We start from the raw sequence: 16,382 nt of genomic DNA, 5'->3' as shown, positions 1-16,382 counted from the left end.
CATTGGGGTCCCCCCAAATTCAATTACCAGGCCCTTCAGGTCTGGTATGGATATTAAGGGGAACCCCGCCGTCAAATTAAAAAGAAAAATGTTGTGGGGTTCCCCCTAAATATTCATACCAGGTCTGGTATGGATTTTAAGGGGAACTCCACCCCAAATTTAACAAAAAAATGGCGTGGAGTTCCCCCAAAAATCCACCCCAGACCCCTTATCCGAGCACGCAACCTGGCTGGCCGCAGGAAAAGAGGGGGTACGGGAGAGCGCCCTCCCTCCTGAACCATAACAGGCCACATGCCCTCAACATGGGGAGGATGCTTTAAGGTCCCCCCAAAGCACCTTGTCCCGATGTTGATGGAGACAAGGGCCTCATCCCCACAACCCTTGCCCGGTGGTTGTGGGGGTCTGCGGGCGGGGGGCTTATCGGAATCTGGAAGACCCCTTTAACAAAGGGGACCCCCAGATCCCCCCCATGTGTGAAATGGTAATGGGGTACATTGTACCTCTACCATTTCACCAAAAAAAAGTGTAAAAAAAAAAAACACAATAGTCGGTTTTTGACAATTCCTTTATTAATGTCTTCTTTCCGTGCTTCTTCTCCCATTTTTTTTTGCATTCGGGTTTCTTCCTCCATCTTGTTCTTCCTCTGCTTCTTCCTTCGGTCTTCTCGTCCGCATCTTGCACCGGCTTCTTCTTCCCCGCTTGGTTCTCCAGACGACCTGCTTCCAATTGAAGTTCCCGCTGTGTGACGCTTCTGTTTTCTGTAAATCGGATCCTGTCTACATAAGCCCTAATATGCAGTAGTATATTTAGGTTTTGTGCTGCCCTAGGCCTGACTAAACTTCTGCACCTCCTAATTGAAAAATGACCCACCCCTTCCTGTCAAGGCCACACCCTGTTTTTTTAAGACCCGCACAGAAATTTTCAGGGGGGGACACACTAGTTCGGAGGGCCCTGGGGGGGGCATTGGATTCCCTTAATTTGCATAGTTTTTCTCCCACTTCCTGTTTGGCTATGGGGCAGGAAGTGATGGGAAATCTCTGCAATTGGATAGGGATGGTACAAAATAAACTGACAGGGGCTATAACCCTCCCTTACTCTATCCAAAATGAAAAAAAAAAAGTGGCCAGGATACATGCAGGAACCCAATTTTTAGGGAAAGTGATATTAAAGCAAATGCAGATTTCCAGGATTGGACTAACAAATGTTTCTAGTAAAAGGCAACTGGTGTTTTCTATTAAACAAGGGCTAAATGGGCCATTGACATGCATCACAGTTGATCTGAGGAATTTGTCTTTGCAAATTTAAACTAAATGAAATCCTTTCTTATTTTTGCTTGGGGCTAGAGTGCAGAGGGATTAAAAGTCTGCTCATTTTTTGGGGATGTCTGCACCCCTGATAGGGTAAAGACACCCCCCAAATGTTGTCACTTTCTACCTCAAATTCATTCACTTCCTGTCACATAGCCAAGCAGGAAGTGAGGGTAAAACCCTACTAATGTCTTTTCTTGGGGACACACAGATCAATCTAAATAGTTTTTCCATTATGTAAAGTGCACTCTAGCATTCTGTTGTGTACACCCCAAGTTATTAGGGATCTTGGACTTTGGGGTCCATTTACTAAAGGCAAATCCACTTTGCACTACAAGTGCAATTGCTGGAGATGGAGGTGGACAAGCAAGGAAGAAAATAACAAAACAAATATTCTTTGCTTCTACATGATTGGATGTTAAAATCATCAGTGCTTCCCCTCTGATTTTCAGCGACTACACTTGTACTGCAGAGTGGCTTTGCCTTTACTAAACCAAAAACTACCTAATCATTTGGGGTGTACACAACAAAGTGCTGGAGTGCAATTTGCTTAATGGGGACACTAGTTAGATTGACCTGTGTGTCCCCAAGAAAAGACATTGGTAGGCTTTTAACCTCACTTCCTGTTCAGCTGTGTGACAGGAAGTGAAGCCAATTTTAAGAAAAGGGACACAAAGCCCAACCAAAAAAAGACAACAAGGGTTTCCCTCACTTAGTTGGTTTCCCTCAAACACCCACAATTAGAATAGGATTGCCTTGAGCTATATTTTAGCACAGTGCTGTAAATCAGCACTTCAAGCCTGTCCGCCAATACCCCCCAACAGGCCATGTTTCCAGGTTTTCCTTCATCTTGCACATGTGCTTTAAAAGACAGTCAATGCACATAAGAGATAATTGGCACTTGCACCAGCAGCGATGTGAACAGAACTAAAAGCAAGGAAATTCTTAAAAACAAGGCACTGATAAAAACTTGAGACTGTTAAAAAGTCCCTTTAGCTCATATTACTCTTGAAGACAGCCCAGTGCAGATGGGAAGCAAATCTGGAATCGGCTGGGGAGAGAACACCATGGCGCCACTCTAAGTGCAGTATGTTGCATATCATTTATTGGACAAATAGAGCAAACATACTCACAAACATTGGATTAGATAAGGCATGTAAAACTATGGAACATCCGGAGGACAGTCACTTGTGGATGGCTGTGGTATAGTGGAGCGGGTGGCGCCGGTGGATACCGACGCTTCTGTGACGTCAGTTCCAGGTGAACGATGGGCCGTGTGGATGACGACACTTCCGGGTTGCTCAGGGGGCCAATAGGCAACGCTTTTACAGAGCATGCGCTCCTTTCTCAAGCCTAACGGGGGCCATCTTGGATTTGGGGTTTTGTGCTCTGTCAGCAAAAACATTATACAATACACATATGTATGAGGGAACAGTGGACAAAAACATAGAAGGACAACAATAAATGTACAAGATTAAATGTATAAAAATAAATAAAATGTGTAAAAAATGTGTGTAAAAAATATATTTAAGAGAAAAATGGAAATAAGAATGAGAATAAGAACATGATAAAGGATATGTTAAGAAATGTATAAAAAATAATTTTCTAAAAACTACAATAAACCAACAACAGGAAACTCTTATTTAAACCATCAAAGTTGCCACCACCCAAGATGGATATATAACATCCCTAAAAGCCAGTTCTGCCGTCTTCGCAGAAACTGCACCACCAGAGCAGATTACATTGAACAAGGGTCCCTTCGCAAAAATTTGAAGAAAAAGCTTTTCCGTCTAAACTTGTCGATGAAGCTTTCAAGTATTATCTGTCCGATCCGGCTACGCAACCTAAAGCTATCAACCAATCTGCCATCCAACCGGTTAGATTTGTCACTCAATTTCATACCAAATACAGAAAAATGGAACAAATCTTAAACAAACACTGGTCTATCCTATTGGAGGACCCTCAGTTGCAATCCACTATCCCAGAGAAACCAAAATTCCCATATAGGAGAGCCAGAAACATAAAAAAGAAATAAAAAAAATCTCATAGCTCCCAGTAAGTATAAACCACACCCCGGTGCTTCTACACGCACCATGTGCCTCATTCCCCTGGTTGGCATGTTTCAGTGTCGGAAAGCATTGTGTCTGACATGCAAACATGTCAACCACGGGAAAAAGGAATTCACAATAAAAGGTAAAACTTATCCCATTTCCAGCTTTTTTAACTGCTCGACAGAATTTGTTGTTTATTGCCTCATCTGTCCGTGTGGTCTCCACTACATTGGGAGAACCATACGGACTCTCAGGAAGAGGTTTGGCGAACACCTTTGTCTCGTAGAGGGTGTAAAAAAAAAGGAATAGTGCTCCCGGCATTTTTTAAAACACCATGAACAATCTTCTGAAGGCCTCAAGGTGTGGGTCATAGAGTCTGTCCCTGGTACGTTCCAACTGGCAGAGCGTTTTAAACGTCTCTGCCAGAGGGAAACTCTTTGGATTTATACTTTGGACACCCTCTCGCCTGGGGGCCTTAACGAGGAAATAGAGGTCAACAATTTGATGAGTCATCCCTGGACCCTTAAGGTCTTCCTCTACAAAAAGCAAGTACCTATTTGGGATAATGAACATTCACACCCAATAAACATGTGTTAGGACTCATCCTGATCAAGTGCAGAAGCATACACATTCTCTCATGCTATTAAGTATACACATGTGCGTGCCAGTATATGTGGGAGTTTTTCTGTAAATTTTTTTCCCACATTTATTTTCCACATATATATTTTACCCCATATGGCTAATTACAGGTATGTGTGCGTATGTAGGTGTACATATATATATATATATATATATATATATTGTAAGGTTGGGGGTTGTTAACTCTCGTGGTATGCGTTTTTTTTAGTGATTCACACCAGTCAGGAACTGTATTTAAGGGCATAGTAGCCCATTTTTATTAAAAAGGCAAAAATAAAAGTCCAATCAAAGGTTTCCCACGCAGGGGGTTCTTCTCCATCAAATGCAAAACAGAAAATACTAGCCCACCTGGCTCTCTGTAGCAGTACTTCTGCACGTTATCCTGGTCGCCCAGACCAGCGTACTCATCAACATAGACGGCTTCCCTTCAGCGTCTACAGCTCTGCCTCTTGCAGTTACCAATGTTCTGGCTGTCTCCTACAGCCTCTCTGATTTCTGGAGACCTCCTGTCTCTTACTGTGGAGCTGTCTCCAACTGGGAGCCATGAGATCTTCCTACACTCTCATTATAAAGGGCTGTGCTCACCTGAGCACACACCCTGCTGATCATCCACAAAACCTGGATACAGGGTTGGAGATTCTGTCCCACCCCAAACACTGTGGAATCTCCAAACTACAGAGCCCCATGTCAAAGTACCAAAACCTGGAGAAAGCTGCAAAAGCAGTCTTCTCCAGTCCACATCTACGCTCTGTAGAGTTGCACCCAGCAAATGTGCATACCCTGTGTCCATTTTACCGTGACAGTAGCTCCTACTGTTACATATGCCCCCCCTTTGTTTCGAACCGGAAGGGGGCGGAACACAGCAGCCCGAATCCTTGATTGGGGCACCTCTGCGCCAGCGGTTCGCTGTGTAGGCCCAATCTTTTTTCTGGGTGCGTTTCCAGGCATGCCCTACCCTGGATCCCTTTTTTTTTTTTCACCGGCGCCATGCGCTCCACTACACCACAGCCATCCACAAGTGACTGTCCTCCGGATGTTCCATGGTTTTACATGCCTTAGCTCATCCAATGTTTGTATGTATGTTTGCTCTATTTGTCCAATAAATTATATGCAACATACTGCACTTAGAGTGGCGCCATTGTGTTCTCTCCCCAAAAGACAGTCAATGGCTTAGTAGTTTGGACAGCAATTCTAGATAAGATAAATCCACAAAACATGTCCTGTCGGGGGTACTTGAGGACTGAGGCTGAGAACCACTGCAGTAAAAAGGAAAAAATGTAATACTTGCCGCTCTGTATTTTTCCTTTCCTAGTGACTATCAATGCATATGCTATCATGAAGGCACCAGGAAAGGAACTTAGAGACAAAATCACACCTGTTTTGTTTTGTTTTGTTATGCCAATCAGCCTATTTCAGCTACAGCTGGCAAAATCTGTAGCATATAAAAGTAACAAAAAACAAACATCAAAATTTGAAAGTAATTTTATTTGTCAACAAAACATGACTTTGAAAAAATGGCAAGGAAAGCAAAAAACAAACAAAAATCAAATAAACAAAAATAAATAAATAATATAAAAAAAAAATACATAGGTTCATTTGAGACACTAAACAGAATATGGTTTATGCAATGGGAATTAACAGGAGATAAAAGGACTGCACCCACAAACAGACATCTATTGAGGATTGAAACATTAATTAGTCACAACATCTCGAGAAAGATTTAGAAAAATAATGCAGCACAGACAATTACATCAACGTGAACACCCTAAAAACAACATACATTGACAACCTCACAAATATTTCAGGCAAAGATAGCCCCCCACCCAAAATAAATAAATAAATCAGTCAAAAAACACTTGATCAAAAACATATCTGTTTTGCAAAGACAAATAAAATGCAACAAAAAAATAGACATTCAATAAGGACATCCAAATATACTCTGGCCGGCCCCCACACACACAATCTTGCCTCTTTTCAGGGCAAGTTAAAGACTGCTATCTGCAAGCTTTATATAACATAGGCTTGTGTGCTAATGAGGCAATAGAAAACACATGCACAGCCCATTAAACACACAAAACGCAAGTTCACCCAATGTAGAGACTGAACTTTAAAGTGGGTACAACTGTTAAGGATGTTCTTAAATTACTAACCCAAAAACACGCTCTATGGCCGGGATTCAGAGAGATTGTCTATCTTTAGTGCGGCGTAGCGCATCTGATATGCGCTACGCCGACATAACTTAGAGTGGCTCGTACTGTATTCAGAAAGGACTTGCTCCCTTTCTTACGCCGGCGTAACGTAAAATGGCCGGTGTAAGCCCGCCTAATTCAAAGTAGCAAGGCCGTGGGCGTGTTTTATTTAAATTAACCGTGACCCCATGTAAATGCATGGCAGAACGAACGGCGCATGCGCGCGCATGCTCAGAATCACGTTGAATTTACTCCCTAAGATACGCCGGCTCAATGCCTGTGACGTGAACGTAACCTACGCCCAGCCCCATTCACGTACGACTTACGTAAACGGCGTAAAAATCTAATAGTGTTCCGACGTCCATACTTTGCATTACCTGCGCCTCATATAGCAGGGGTATCATTACGCCGGACGTAAGCCTTACGTAAACGGCGTAGCTAAATCCGACGGGCGCAAGTATGTTCGTGAATTGGCGCGTATCTAGGTCATTTGCATATTCGACGCATAAATCTACGGAAGCGCCCCTTGCGGCCAGCGTAAATATGCACCCAAGATACGACGGCGTACGGCAACTTACGTCGGTCGGCTGAAGCCATATTTCAGGCGTATCTAGTGTTATGAATCAGGCGCATAGATACGACGGCGCATCTGGACACTTACTCTGCGTATCTGTAGATACGCCAGCGTAAGTGTTCTCTGAATCCCGGCCTATGAGCAGGCCCAGAAACATCCAAGTGCTGTTCACACACAAAAAGCAATATCAAAAAATGTAAGTCCCTGGCCATGCTCAGATCAACAGAAATGCAGCTAACAGAACATAAGGCAAACTTCTGTCCAAAATGAATCACATCATCCATTATTGTACTTTCAGCGTGATCTCATCGCTCTGGTTCTCGGCGACAGGGTACTGTACATCTCGCGCTGGCTGCCGCAAAAGGAAAACACAGGAGAGAGAGCGAGCGGCCTCCATGATGGAGGGGGGGAAACAGGCGGCGTATGGGCACAGGCAGCACTGGGCAGAAAGGCAGAGGCTCAGAGGCAGAGCTGGCTGGCTGTAGTGGAGGCCGGGCGGTACATCAGAGGCAGACTGGTGGTGGACGGTAACGATGTGACCGCAGGTACACAGACAGGTCACACTCACTGACAGTAGCACTGTGATGATCAGGGGCGCGCAGGGGATGTTTTCTTTCCTTCCTACATTCCTCCACCGCTGCTGTGCCAGCGCCTCTAACACTGTACGGGGGGACTCTAGAGTGGAACGGCTGCCTGTTGAGTAAGTTGCTGAGAGGGAGTAGGATCACCAGTGGCTGGGCGCCCTGGGTGGTAGTGCCCCCACCTCTCTCCAGTACGCTCTAGGCAGCTGCTAGTGGTAGCACCGGCCCTAATTCCAAGGCAAGTTTTAACCACTTCTGTACCGTAGGATGTCATATGACGTCCTGGACTTCAGTGGGGGATATCTGAATGATGCCTGCAGCTACAGGCATCATTCAGATATCATTTTTTACAGGCGGCGATTGTGCGCACCATAAGAACGATCATAGCGGCAATTCTGCCGCTTGATCATTCTTACAGGCGGCGGGAGGGAACATCCCCCTCCCACCGCCATCCGGTGCTTCTCCGGGCTCTCCCGTGCCATCGGAGGCCCGGAGAACGAATCCTCTGCCGCCGAATGAGGAGCATAGAGATTTAAAAACATAAACAAAGCTGCAATCGCGACGGAAAGCATGAGATCAGTGAATTTTTTTTCCCAATCTCATGCTTTCCAGCCTGGAAGAGAGATGTGGGGTCTTATTGACCCCGCCTCACTCCATAAAGAGGACCTGTCACACACTATTCCTATTACAAGGGGTGTTTACGTTCCTTGTAATAGAAATAAAAGTGATCACAAAAAAAGTGCAAAACTAAAAAAAAATACAAAAATAAAAAAATTAAAACGCCCCTGTCCCTAGTAGCTCGCGCTCAGAAGCGAACGCACACGTAAGTCCCGCCCACATATGTAAACGCCGTTCAAACCACACGTGCATTAGAGCGAGAGCAATAATTCTAGCACTAGACCTCCTCTGTAACTCTAAACTGGTAACCTGTAAAAAAATTCAAGCGTCGCCTATGGAGATTTTTAAGTCCCAAAGTTTGGCGCCATTCCATGAGTGTGGGCAATATTAAAGCGTGACAAGTTAGCTATCTATTTACTCGGTGTAACATCATCTTTCACATTATCCCCAAAAATTGGGCTAACTTTACTGTTGTTATTTTTTAATTCATGAAAAAAAGGCGTTTGAAAAATGATTGCGCAAATTCCATAAAACGTTGCAATGACCGCCACTTTATTCCCTAGGGTATCTTCTAAAAAAAATATATATAATGTTTGGGGTTCTGAGTAATTTTCTAGTAAAAAAAATTATGATTTATACATGAAGGAGAGAAGTTCCAGAATAGGTGTGGTATGGAAGTGGTTAAATAAAACACTGGCATGGGTTTTTGTTACGCTGATCATGAAGGGAAACTCCACGCCAAATTTTAAATAGAAAAACAGCGTGGGTTCCCCTTCAGGAGCATACCAGGCCCTTGGGTCTGGTATGGATTTTATGGGGGAACTCCTACGCTGAAAAATACATACCAGACCCTTATCCGAGCAGGCCGCCTGGCCGGTCAGGAATGGGGGTGGGGAGGAGCGAACGCCCCCCCCTCCTGAACCGTACCATGCCACATGCCCTCAACATGGGGAGGTGGGTGCAAAAGCACCCTTGTCCCCATGTTGATGGAGACAAGGGCCTCTTCCTGACAACCCTGGCCGTTGGTTGTCGGGGCTGCGGGCTTATTGGATTCTGGGACACCCCTTTAAATAGGGGCCCCAGATAACGGCCCCCACCCTATGTGAATGTGTAGGGGTACATCGCCTGGGGGGGAAAATGTAAATTAAAAAAACACACTACACAGGTTTTTAAAGTAATTTATTAGTCAGCTGGGGGGGGGCTTCTGCCGGGCCCCCCTTTCTTCTTTAAGCTCTTTTACAAGGGGGTCCCGGACTTCTTCGCGGTTTTCTGCCGGGGGGCCGGACTTCACCACCGTCTTCTGCCAGGGTGGTCCCAGACTTCACCGCTGTCTTGTTGAGTTCTGCCAGGGCCCCCTTTCTTCTTTAAGCTCTTTTACAAGGGTCTCGGACTTCTTTGTCGTTTTCTGCCGGGGGGGTCCCGGGAATTCTTCGCCGTCTTCTCTGTTCTCTCTTCTGCCGGGCTTCACCGTGGGGGCCTGGTCTTGTTCCCTCTTCTCTTCTAGCGATGTTGACACAATGAGCTCTCCCGCTGTAATGCTGTGTGCACGTTGCGCAATGACTTATATAGGCATGGGGCGTGGTCACCGGGTGATGCCACCCGGGGCCCCACCCCTTGTTACATCACGTTCCCATCATGCCCCGGGAATGTATGTAACAAGGGGAGAGGCCACCGGTGACCACGCCCCATGCCTATATAAGTTGTTGCGCAACGTGCACAGTCCAGGACCCCCCCCCCCCCCCCCCTGTAAAAGAGCTTAAAGAAGGAAGGGGGGCCCCGGCAGAACACAACAAGACGGCGGTAAAGTCCGGCCCCCCCCAGCAGAAGACGGTGGTGAAGTCCGGGCCCCCCCCTGGCAGAAAACGGCGAAGAAGTCCGCTCCCCCGCTTGTAAAAGAGCTGCTTAAAGAAGAAAGCGGGGGGTCCGCCAGAAGGCCCCCCCAGCTGATTAAATTACTTTAAAAACCTGTGTAGTGTGTTTTTTTATTTACATTTTTCCCCCAGGTGAATGGGTAGGGGTACGATGTACCCCATACCCATTCACATAGGGTGGGGGGCCAGTATCTGGGGGCCCCCTTAGACCCCGACAACCAATGGCCAGGGTTGTCGGGAAGAGGCCCTTGTCCCCATCAACATGGGAACAAGGGTGCTTTGGGGTTCCCCCTTAAAATCCATACCAGACCTAAGGGCCTGGTATGCTCCTGAAGGGGAACCCACGCTGGGTTTTTATTTAAAATTTGGCGTGGAGTTTCCCTTCATGCTCAGCGTAACCTAAAAAAGATTCGGCCATTCAGGTGCGCCTCTTCAACCCACGCAAAGGCAGCTACTCCACTTAACAATTACCACGATTTTGCAGGCGTACTGAAGAGGCACACCTGAATGGCCGAAAATGACGCTCACGCATGCGCAGTACACAAATAAACCTCCCGCAGGTTTAAATGTACTAGCAGGGGCAGCAGCTGATTTTTACAAAAGTCACTTTCTATTCAGGCCGTATATGTTACACAACACATGTCACTACACTTCCCCACATCATCCCACACCCCCTGAAGAGAAGTCAGCCTACAAAAGTCTTTCACAGGAAAACACAGCAGAGAGAGTCCCAATATGTTGACCAAGGCAAAGGCACAGAACTGATCCAAGGAGTTTATATAACCAGCAAAACTAGATGATGAGCAGGAAATGAAGACCAGGTGAAACTGTGGAAGGAAGAGTTTTTGGCAATTAACCGACAGCTGAGCACAGAGCTCTGAGAGGGAAGGGCTGAGCCCAGCCCTGACCGTACCCCCTTCTCAATGACCCCAAACGTCTATGGAAGGCACGAAGGAGGACAGGAGCATGTACATCCGAAGATGAGACCCAAGAGCTTTCCTCTAGACCTTACTCCCTCCAAAGAACCAGGTACTATATGCGCCCACAGAAGCTACTGGAATCAATGATAGATTGTATCTCATATTCCTCATGGTTCTCAATCTGAACTGGGTAAGTAAGTGGTACCGAAGGGGAAAAAACGGTTGCATACCAAAGGTATTAATAAGTAGACATGAAATACATTTGAAATACGCATATTAGATGGAAACTCTAAAGCGTAAGCCGCTGGGTTGATCCTATGGGGAATACGGAAAGGCCCAATAAACTGTGGTGCCCGTTTTAATGAGGGAACACGGAGTCGGAGGTTGCGAGATGACAACCAGACCCCGGCACCAACTTGGTAGGAAGGAGCAGGTAGGCGTCTGTGGTCAGAATGAAGTCTGTACCTATCATTGGCACATTGCAATAACTCTTGGACCTGTACCCAAGTGGAACGAAGACCACGGAGCTGCTCCTCCAATGCAGGAATGCTCTGAGGAACAAATGAGTCAGGCAACATGGATGGTTATAAAGCGTGAACAATCTGCACTTCCCCCCAAAACAGTGATCAGTGCAGCCTGTGCTAAAAAATATTTCAAGTGAGGTCTAATGGGTTAACAAAAAAAACATGTATACCATACCACACACTAAATGTGCTAATATACGTTTCCAACCTAACGAGAGGAAAAAATGTTGTTTCAAACAATGAAACTGGCTGGTGCTGCAATAATACAAAAAAGCTGGAATACACGGCTAAACAAACATGTCAAAAATAGGTAAGAAATGCGCAACCAACATAAAAAACAAAATCAAACAAAGTGTCCTGTTATGAAAAAAAGAAACAGGGCCAGATTCACAAAGAGATACGACGGTGTATCTACAGATACACCATCGTATCTCTGATTTTTACTGGTCCTATCTATGCACCTGATTCATAGAACCAGTTACGCATAGATAGGGCTGAGATCCGACAGTGTCACACTGTGTTACACTGTCGGATCTTTTTTTTTGATTTAAAAATGGCGCCGGGGGCATTCCCGCTGATTTACACTGAATAATATGTAAATCAGCGAGATACGCGAAATTCACGAACGTACGCGGACCCGACGCTGTGTTCTTACGTCGTTTCCGTAGCGCGGTACCCGTCGTATACTTACCCCTGCTAAAAGCAGGGGTAAGTATTGTTAAGTATGGCCGTCGTTCCCGCGTCGAATTTGAAATTTCCTACGTCGTTTGCGTACGCCGATTCACGAACACGCGCGTCGCAAGTCCCGCTCACGTCGCAACCACTGACGTCCTATTGACGTCAGTGGGAGCAATGCACGCCGGGAAATTCCCCGGACGGCGCAATGCTGATTTAAATCGGCGCGGGAGCGCGCCTGATTTAAATAGTACACTCCCCCAGCCGCGGAATTAGAATTCCGCTGGGGGAGTTAGGATCCGCCGTCGCAAGTTTGGAGGTAAGTGTGTTGTGAATTTGACACTTTCCTCACAAACTTGCGAGGGCGGATCTTAAAACACATAGGTTACACGGATCTAAAGATCCGCTAACCTTTGTGAATCTGGCCCACAGTGTACAAATAGGTGTAACAATTAAGTGCATCCCACGGGTGAACAATGCAAGTGAAATTATACACAGAAAGTGTCCACTGCAGGGGATATTGATTAGATGTAATCACAAGATAAATTCATCCAATGTTATCCATATGATTTTCAACATGGATGGTTGGAAACCATAATTTGCCATGAATAGAGACAATCAGGAAGCTGTATTGACGGCACTATTGTGAGCAAACTCCGCCCAAGGACTGACCAGTTGTTATGGTGGTCAGAAATGTAGCAACATAAAAACTGTTCCAAAGACTGGTTGGCTCGTTCTGCGGCCCCAATGGACTGCAGGTGACACACAGAGGAGAAAGAAAGCTGAATTCTCAACCATACACAAAAGGCTCATAAGAGCCTGGACACACTGGCTACCCCTGTCCGAGACGATTGCCTTGGCATGTAAGCGAAAGATGTCCAGAGCAAAAATGGAAGCCAGTTCTTTAGATGTGGGCAACTACTTAAGTGGATTCTAATGAGACATTTTCAAGAACCGTTCAACCACTATAAAGGATAACTGTGTTTCTCTGAGCGTTGGGTAACTCCACAATGAAATCCATTGACAGGTGGGTTGTAGGAGGCCCACTGGAAGGTGTCTTGGTGTCCTACTGTGAGCACACACAGAAAAAGCAGATTGAAGGTGGCTACATCAGCATGTTGACTAGGCCACCAGAATTGTTTGAAAATGGCCCAAAAGGGTTGATTCTTTCCTGAGTGGCCAGCAGCCTTGGGAGAATGGAGCACAGCAGTACAGAGACTCTCAGGGACAAAGCAGCGGTTACAAGGTTTCTCAGGAGGAGAATGGATCTGAGCGGCAAGAATTTTGTCACCTAAAGGAAAAGTGAGACTGGTGCGAACTGTAGCCAGAATACAATCGGAAGGAATCACAGAAACAGAAACCGGCTCCATCTTGGAAGTGGAGGAAAACTGTTGTGACAAAGCATCAGCCCTTACATTCTTAGTACCAGGTAAGAATGAGACTATGCAATTAAAACTTGACAAGAAAAGAGCCCACATCATGCCCTTCTAAGAGAGAGGTGTTTAGCCTCAGACAAGAATTTGAGATTCTTAAGGTCAGTCAGAATAAGAACCAGCACAGTGGTACCTTTGAAGAGGTGCCTCCATTCTTTAAAGGCTAACAATTCTCTGTCCCCAATCTCATAATTGCATTCCGCAGGAGATAATTTCTTGGAAAAGTATTAAAGGTACCGAAGGATCAGGATGTACCAGCACAGGAGCAGAAGCAAAGGCAGCCTTGAGACTCTCAAAGACATTAATGGAATATGGAGACCAATTCTGTGGGTTACTGTCCTTTCTGGTCATATCAGTCAGGGGTTTGACCAGAAACGAGAAGTTACAAATAAACTTTCGATAGTAATTGGCAAAGCCAATGAAACGCTGCAATGCCACTGTAGTACTGCCAAAAGTTTCTCTGGGTCCATCAAAAAAACAGCAGTGGAAATGACATAACCCAGGAATTTAACCTCTTCACAATGAAACGCGCACTTCTCCAATTTTCAAAACAGGTTATTATCTCTCAACCTCTGCAGCACACGGTGGACATCTGTGTGATGGTTCTCAGGGCCGGTGCAAGGATTTTTGCCAACTCAGGCAAAAATGCATTTTGCCGCCCCCCCACGGCATACACGCGCACACACCATACATTTTATATATATATATATATATATATAAGTTAACAAGCAAAGCCTAATTTCTGCTATTGTTGGTTACAATGAAAACTGCCGACAGTTATGGTATTCAGCCCTACCAAGCCATGATTGCTTGCAAGTGACTTTTGTTCTAAGTCTTTGGCTATTTTTCAGCCCTGAACATAATACAGACAAGCAATATGAGAAAGAATCACAGTACAGTCTATGATACAGTATGCATGAGTCCTACCTTCCACAGAGCTGTGTTCCTGTGTCTGCTGGGTGCTGGCCTTGTCCGCTGCTCTCACTCGGCTGACTCCTGCTTCTCCCACCGGTTCCCCTCACTTAGCGTAGGTGCCGCCGCCGCGTAGCTAACTCACACACACGCACTGACAGAGAGACAGAGAGTGGCTCACACTCACTGCATGCAGGTCAGCGCCGCTGCGGGGACTGGGGGAAATCCGGGTCCTGACTCGGAGACCGAGTCCTCCTTCAGATGCCGCCTGCAGGCGCAGCGGCAGCCCTGAGGCGAGCCCACAAACTGTCACACACACTCGCTCTACGGGCGGGCGACGGTCCCGGCGGTAAATTTTTCGCCCTGTTCCCAGATCCGACGCTAGCGCCGTAAGGCAAGTGCCCATGTTGCCTTGCGCCGGCCCTGATCGCTCTCTAGGGACTTGGAAAATATGCTGCATAGCTGCAACAAATCTCAGAGAACATCATTGATACATTTTTGGAAAACTGCCGGAGTGTTATAAAGACCAAACTGCAATTCTAGGTATTAATAATGGCCTGTTCAGGTATTAAAACACAGTTTTCCATTCAACTTCTTCCTTGATCCTCACGAGATTGTATTCCCCTCGCAAATCAAGCTTCATTAAAACCGTTGCTCCCTTGAGGATGGCAATAATACCGCTGTAGTCAAGGGAATCATATAAGCGTTCTTAATCGTGACGCGATTGAGATCCCTATAATCAAGGTCTTGATTATATCATCTATGGATGAATCCTCGAGAAAGTGTGTCAGCCACATACTCCTCCATGGCTTTGCTATCCGAGACAGATAAAGGGTAGGCACGGGTGGGACTGCAAAGCTTGAAGCAAAACATACAGGAGGCTTCTGCAAGCACTCCTTAAAGGACAGTCCCTCTGGAGTCAATGACAACGGCAAACATGATCAACCTCTCCAGCTCAGTGGGTATGTCTTGGGCTGCTATCTCATCTTTGATGGCAGGGCCGGTACTAGGCAGGGGCGGGCGGGCAGCTGCCCCGGGCGGAATGATTTAGTGCAGGATGAGGGCGCAGTTTGCCGGGTACAATCATGTCCAGCACAGAACAGGCTGCCGAATGTAACACAGTAGACAGATAGCGGCTTTCTCCCTGCATGTAGGCTAGATCGTAGCGCCCGCCCCCTGTCTGCACTGTGCACTATACTAGTACCTGAGTGATAGAGTGGAGCAGGCATATCGGCTATCAGTGCTTTCTTCAAATTTTCCTTTATTTGATTTTAAACAGCAAAGCAAGAAATTTTACAATAACCTAAGAGTCATTCCTCTGGTTTCGTCCCTTCAATTCATATATAACAGACATCAATCTATCATTCCATCAAAAAAAAAAGAGGAAAAAAGAAAGGGAGAGAGCAAGACCTTTTCTCATCATATCCCTCCCCGTGTATGACCGGGGGAGGACATTAAAACCAAAATATGAGTCAATTATTCTATATTATTCTGTCTTATCCCTCTTCCTTTACCCTCTCTTGGTCCCCCAAAATCCGCTCCGTTAACTAAGGACATCCTTGCCTCAGTGCCACTTTTATCCCCGTCCCGCCGGGAACACATGTCCCGCCGTAGTTGGGGCATTTAATCTAGCTCCGCTTTGCCTCCCCTAAACCCCCCCCTCTATAACTTAACCCCCAAAAACAAACACAAAAAAAAAAAATATGTCTCCCCCCGGGGCCCACCACGTTCCCCCTTTCTCAGTCTACATCTATCAGGGCCTTTCCCTCCTCCGAGTATTTAAATACGTTCCACTCCGCCCAAGTTTCTAAGTATAACTTCCGTTTCTGCCTTGAGGTCCATACCAAATCTTCCATTCTGTTTAGATGTTCCACTCTATTAAGCCACATCCCTATGGTTGGGGGCCGTGTCTGCTTCCAGTTCCCCGGGATACATGCCCGGGCCGCATTTAAGAGATGACACACTACTGTTTTTCTGTATCGCCTCACTGACATCTCCATATCCTGCAATATGAAGAAAGACCACTCGTCTGGGAGTGGCTCCCCACTGAATCTTTGTGTTATTTCCCGTACCTTGCCCCAATAGCCC

Source organism: Rana temporaria, chromosome 5 (genome assembly GCF_905171775.1).
Source record: "Rana temporaria chromosome 5, aRanTem1.1, whole genome shotgun sequence".
Classification (NCBI taxonomy): Eukaryota; Metazoa; Chordata; class Amphibia; order Anura; family Ranidae; genus Rana; species Rana temporaria.
The sequence above is the reverse complement of the archived record's forward strand: the minus strand, read 5'-3'. Positions refer to the sequence as shown.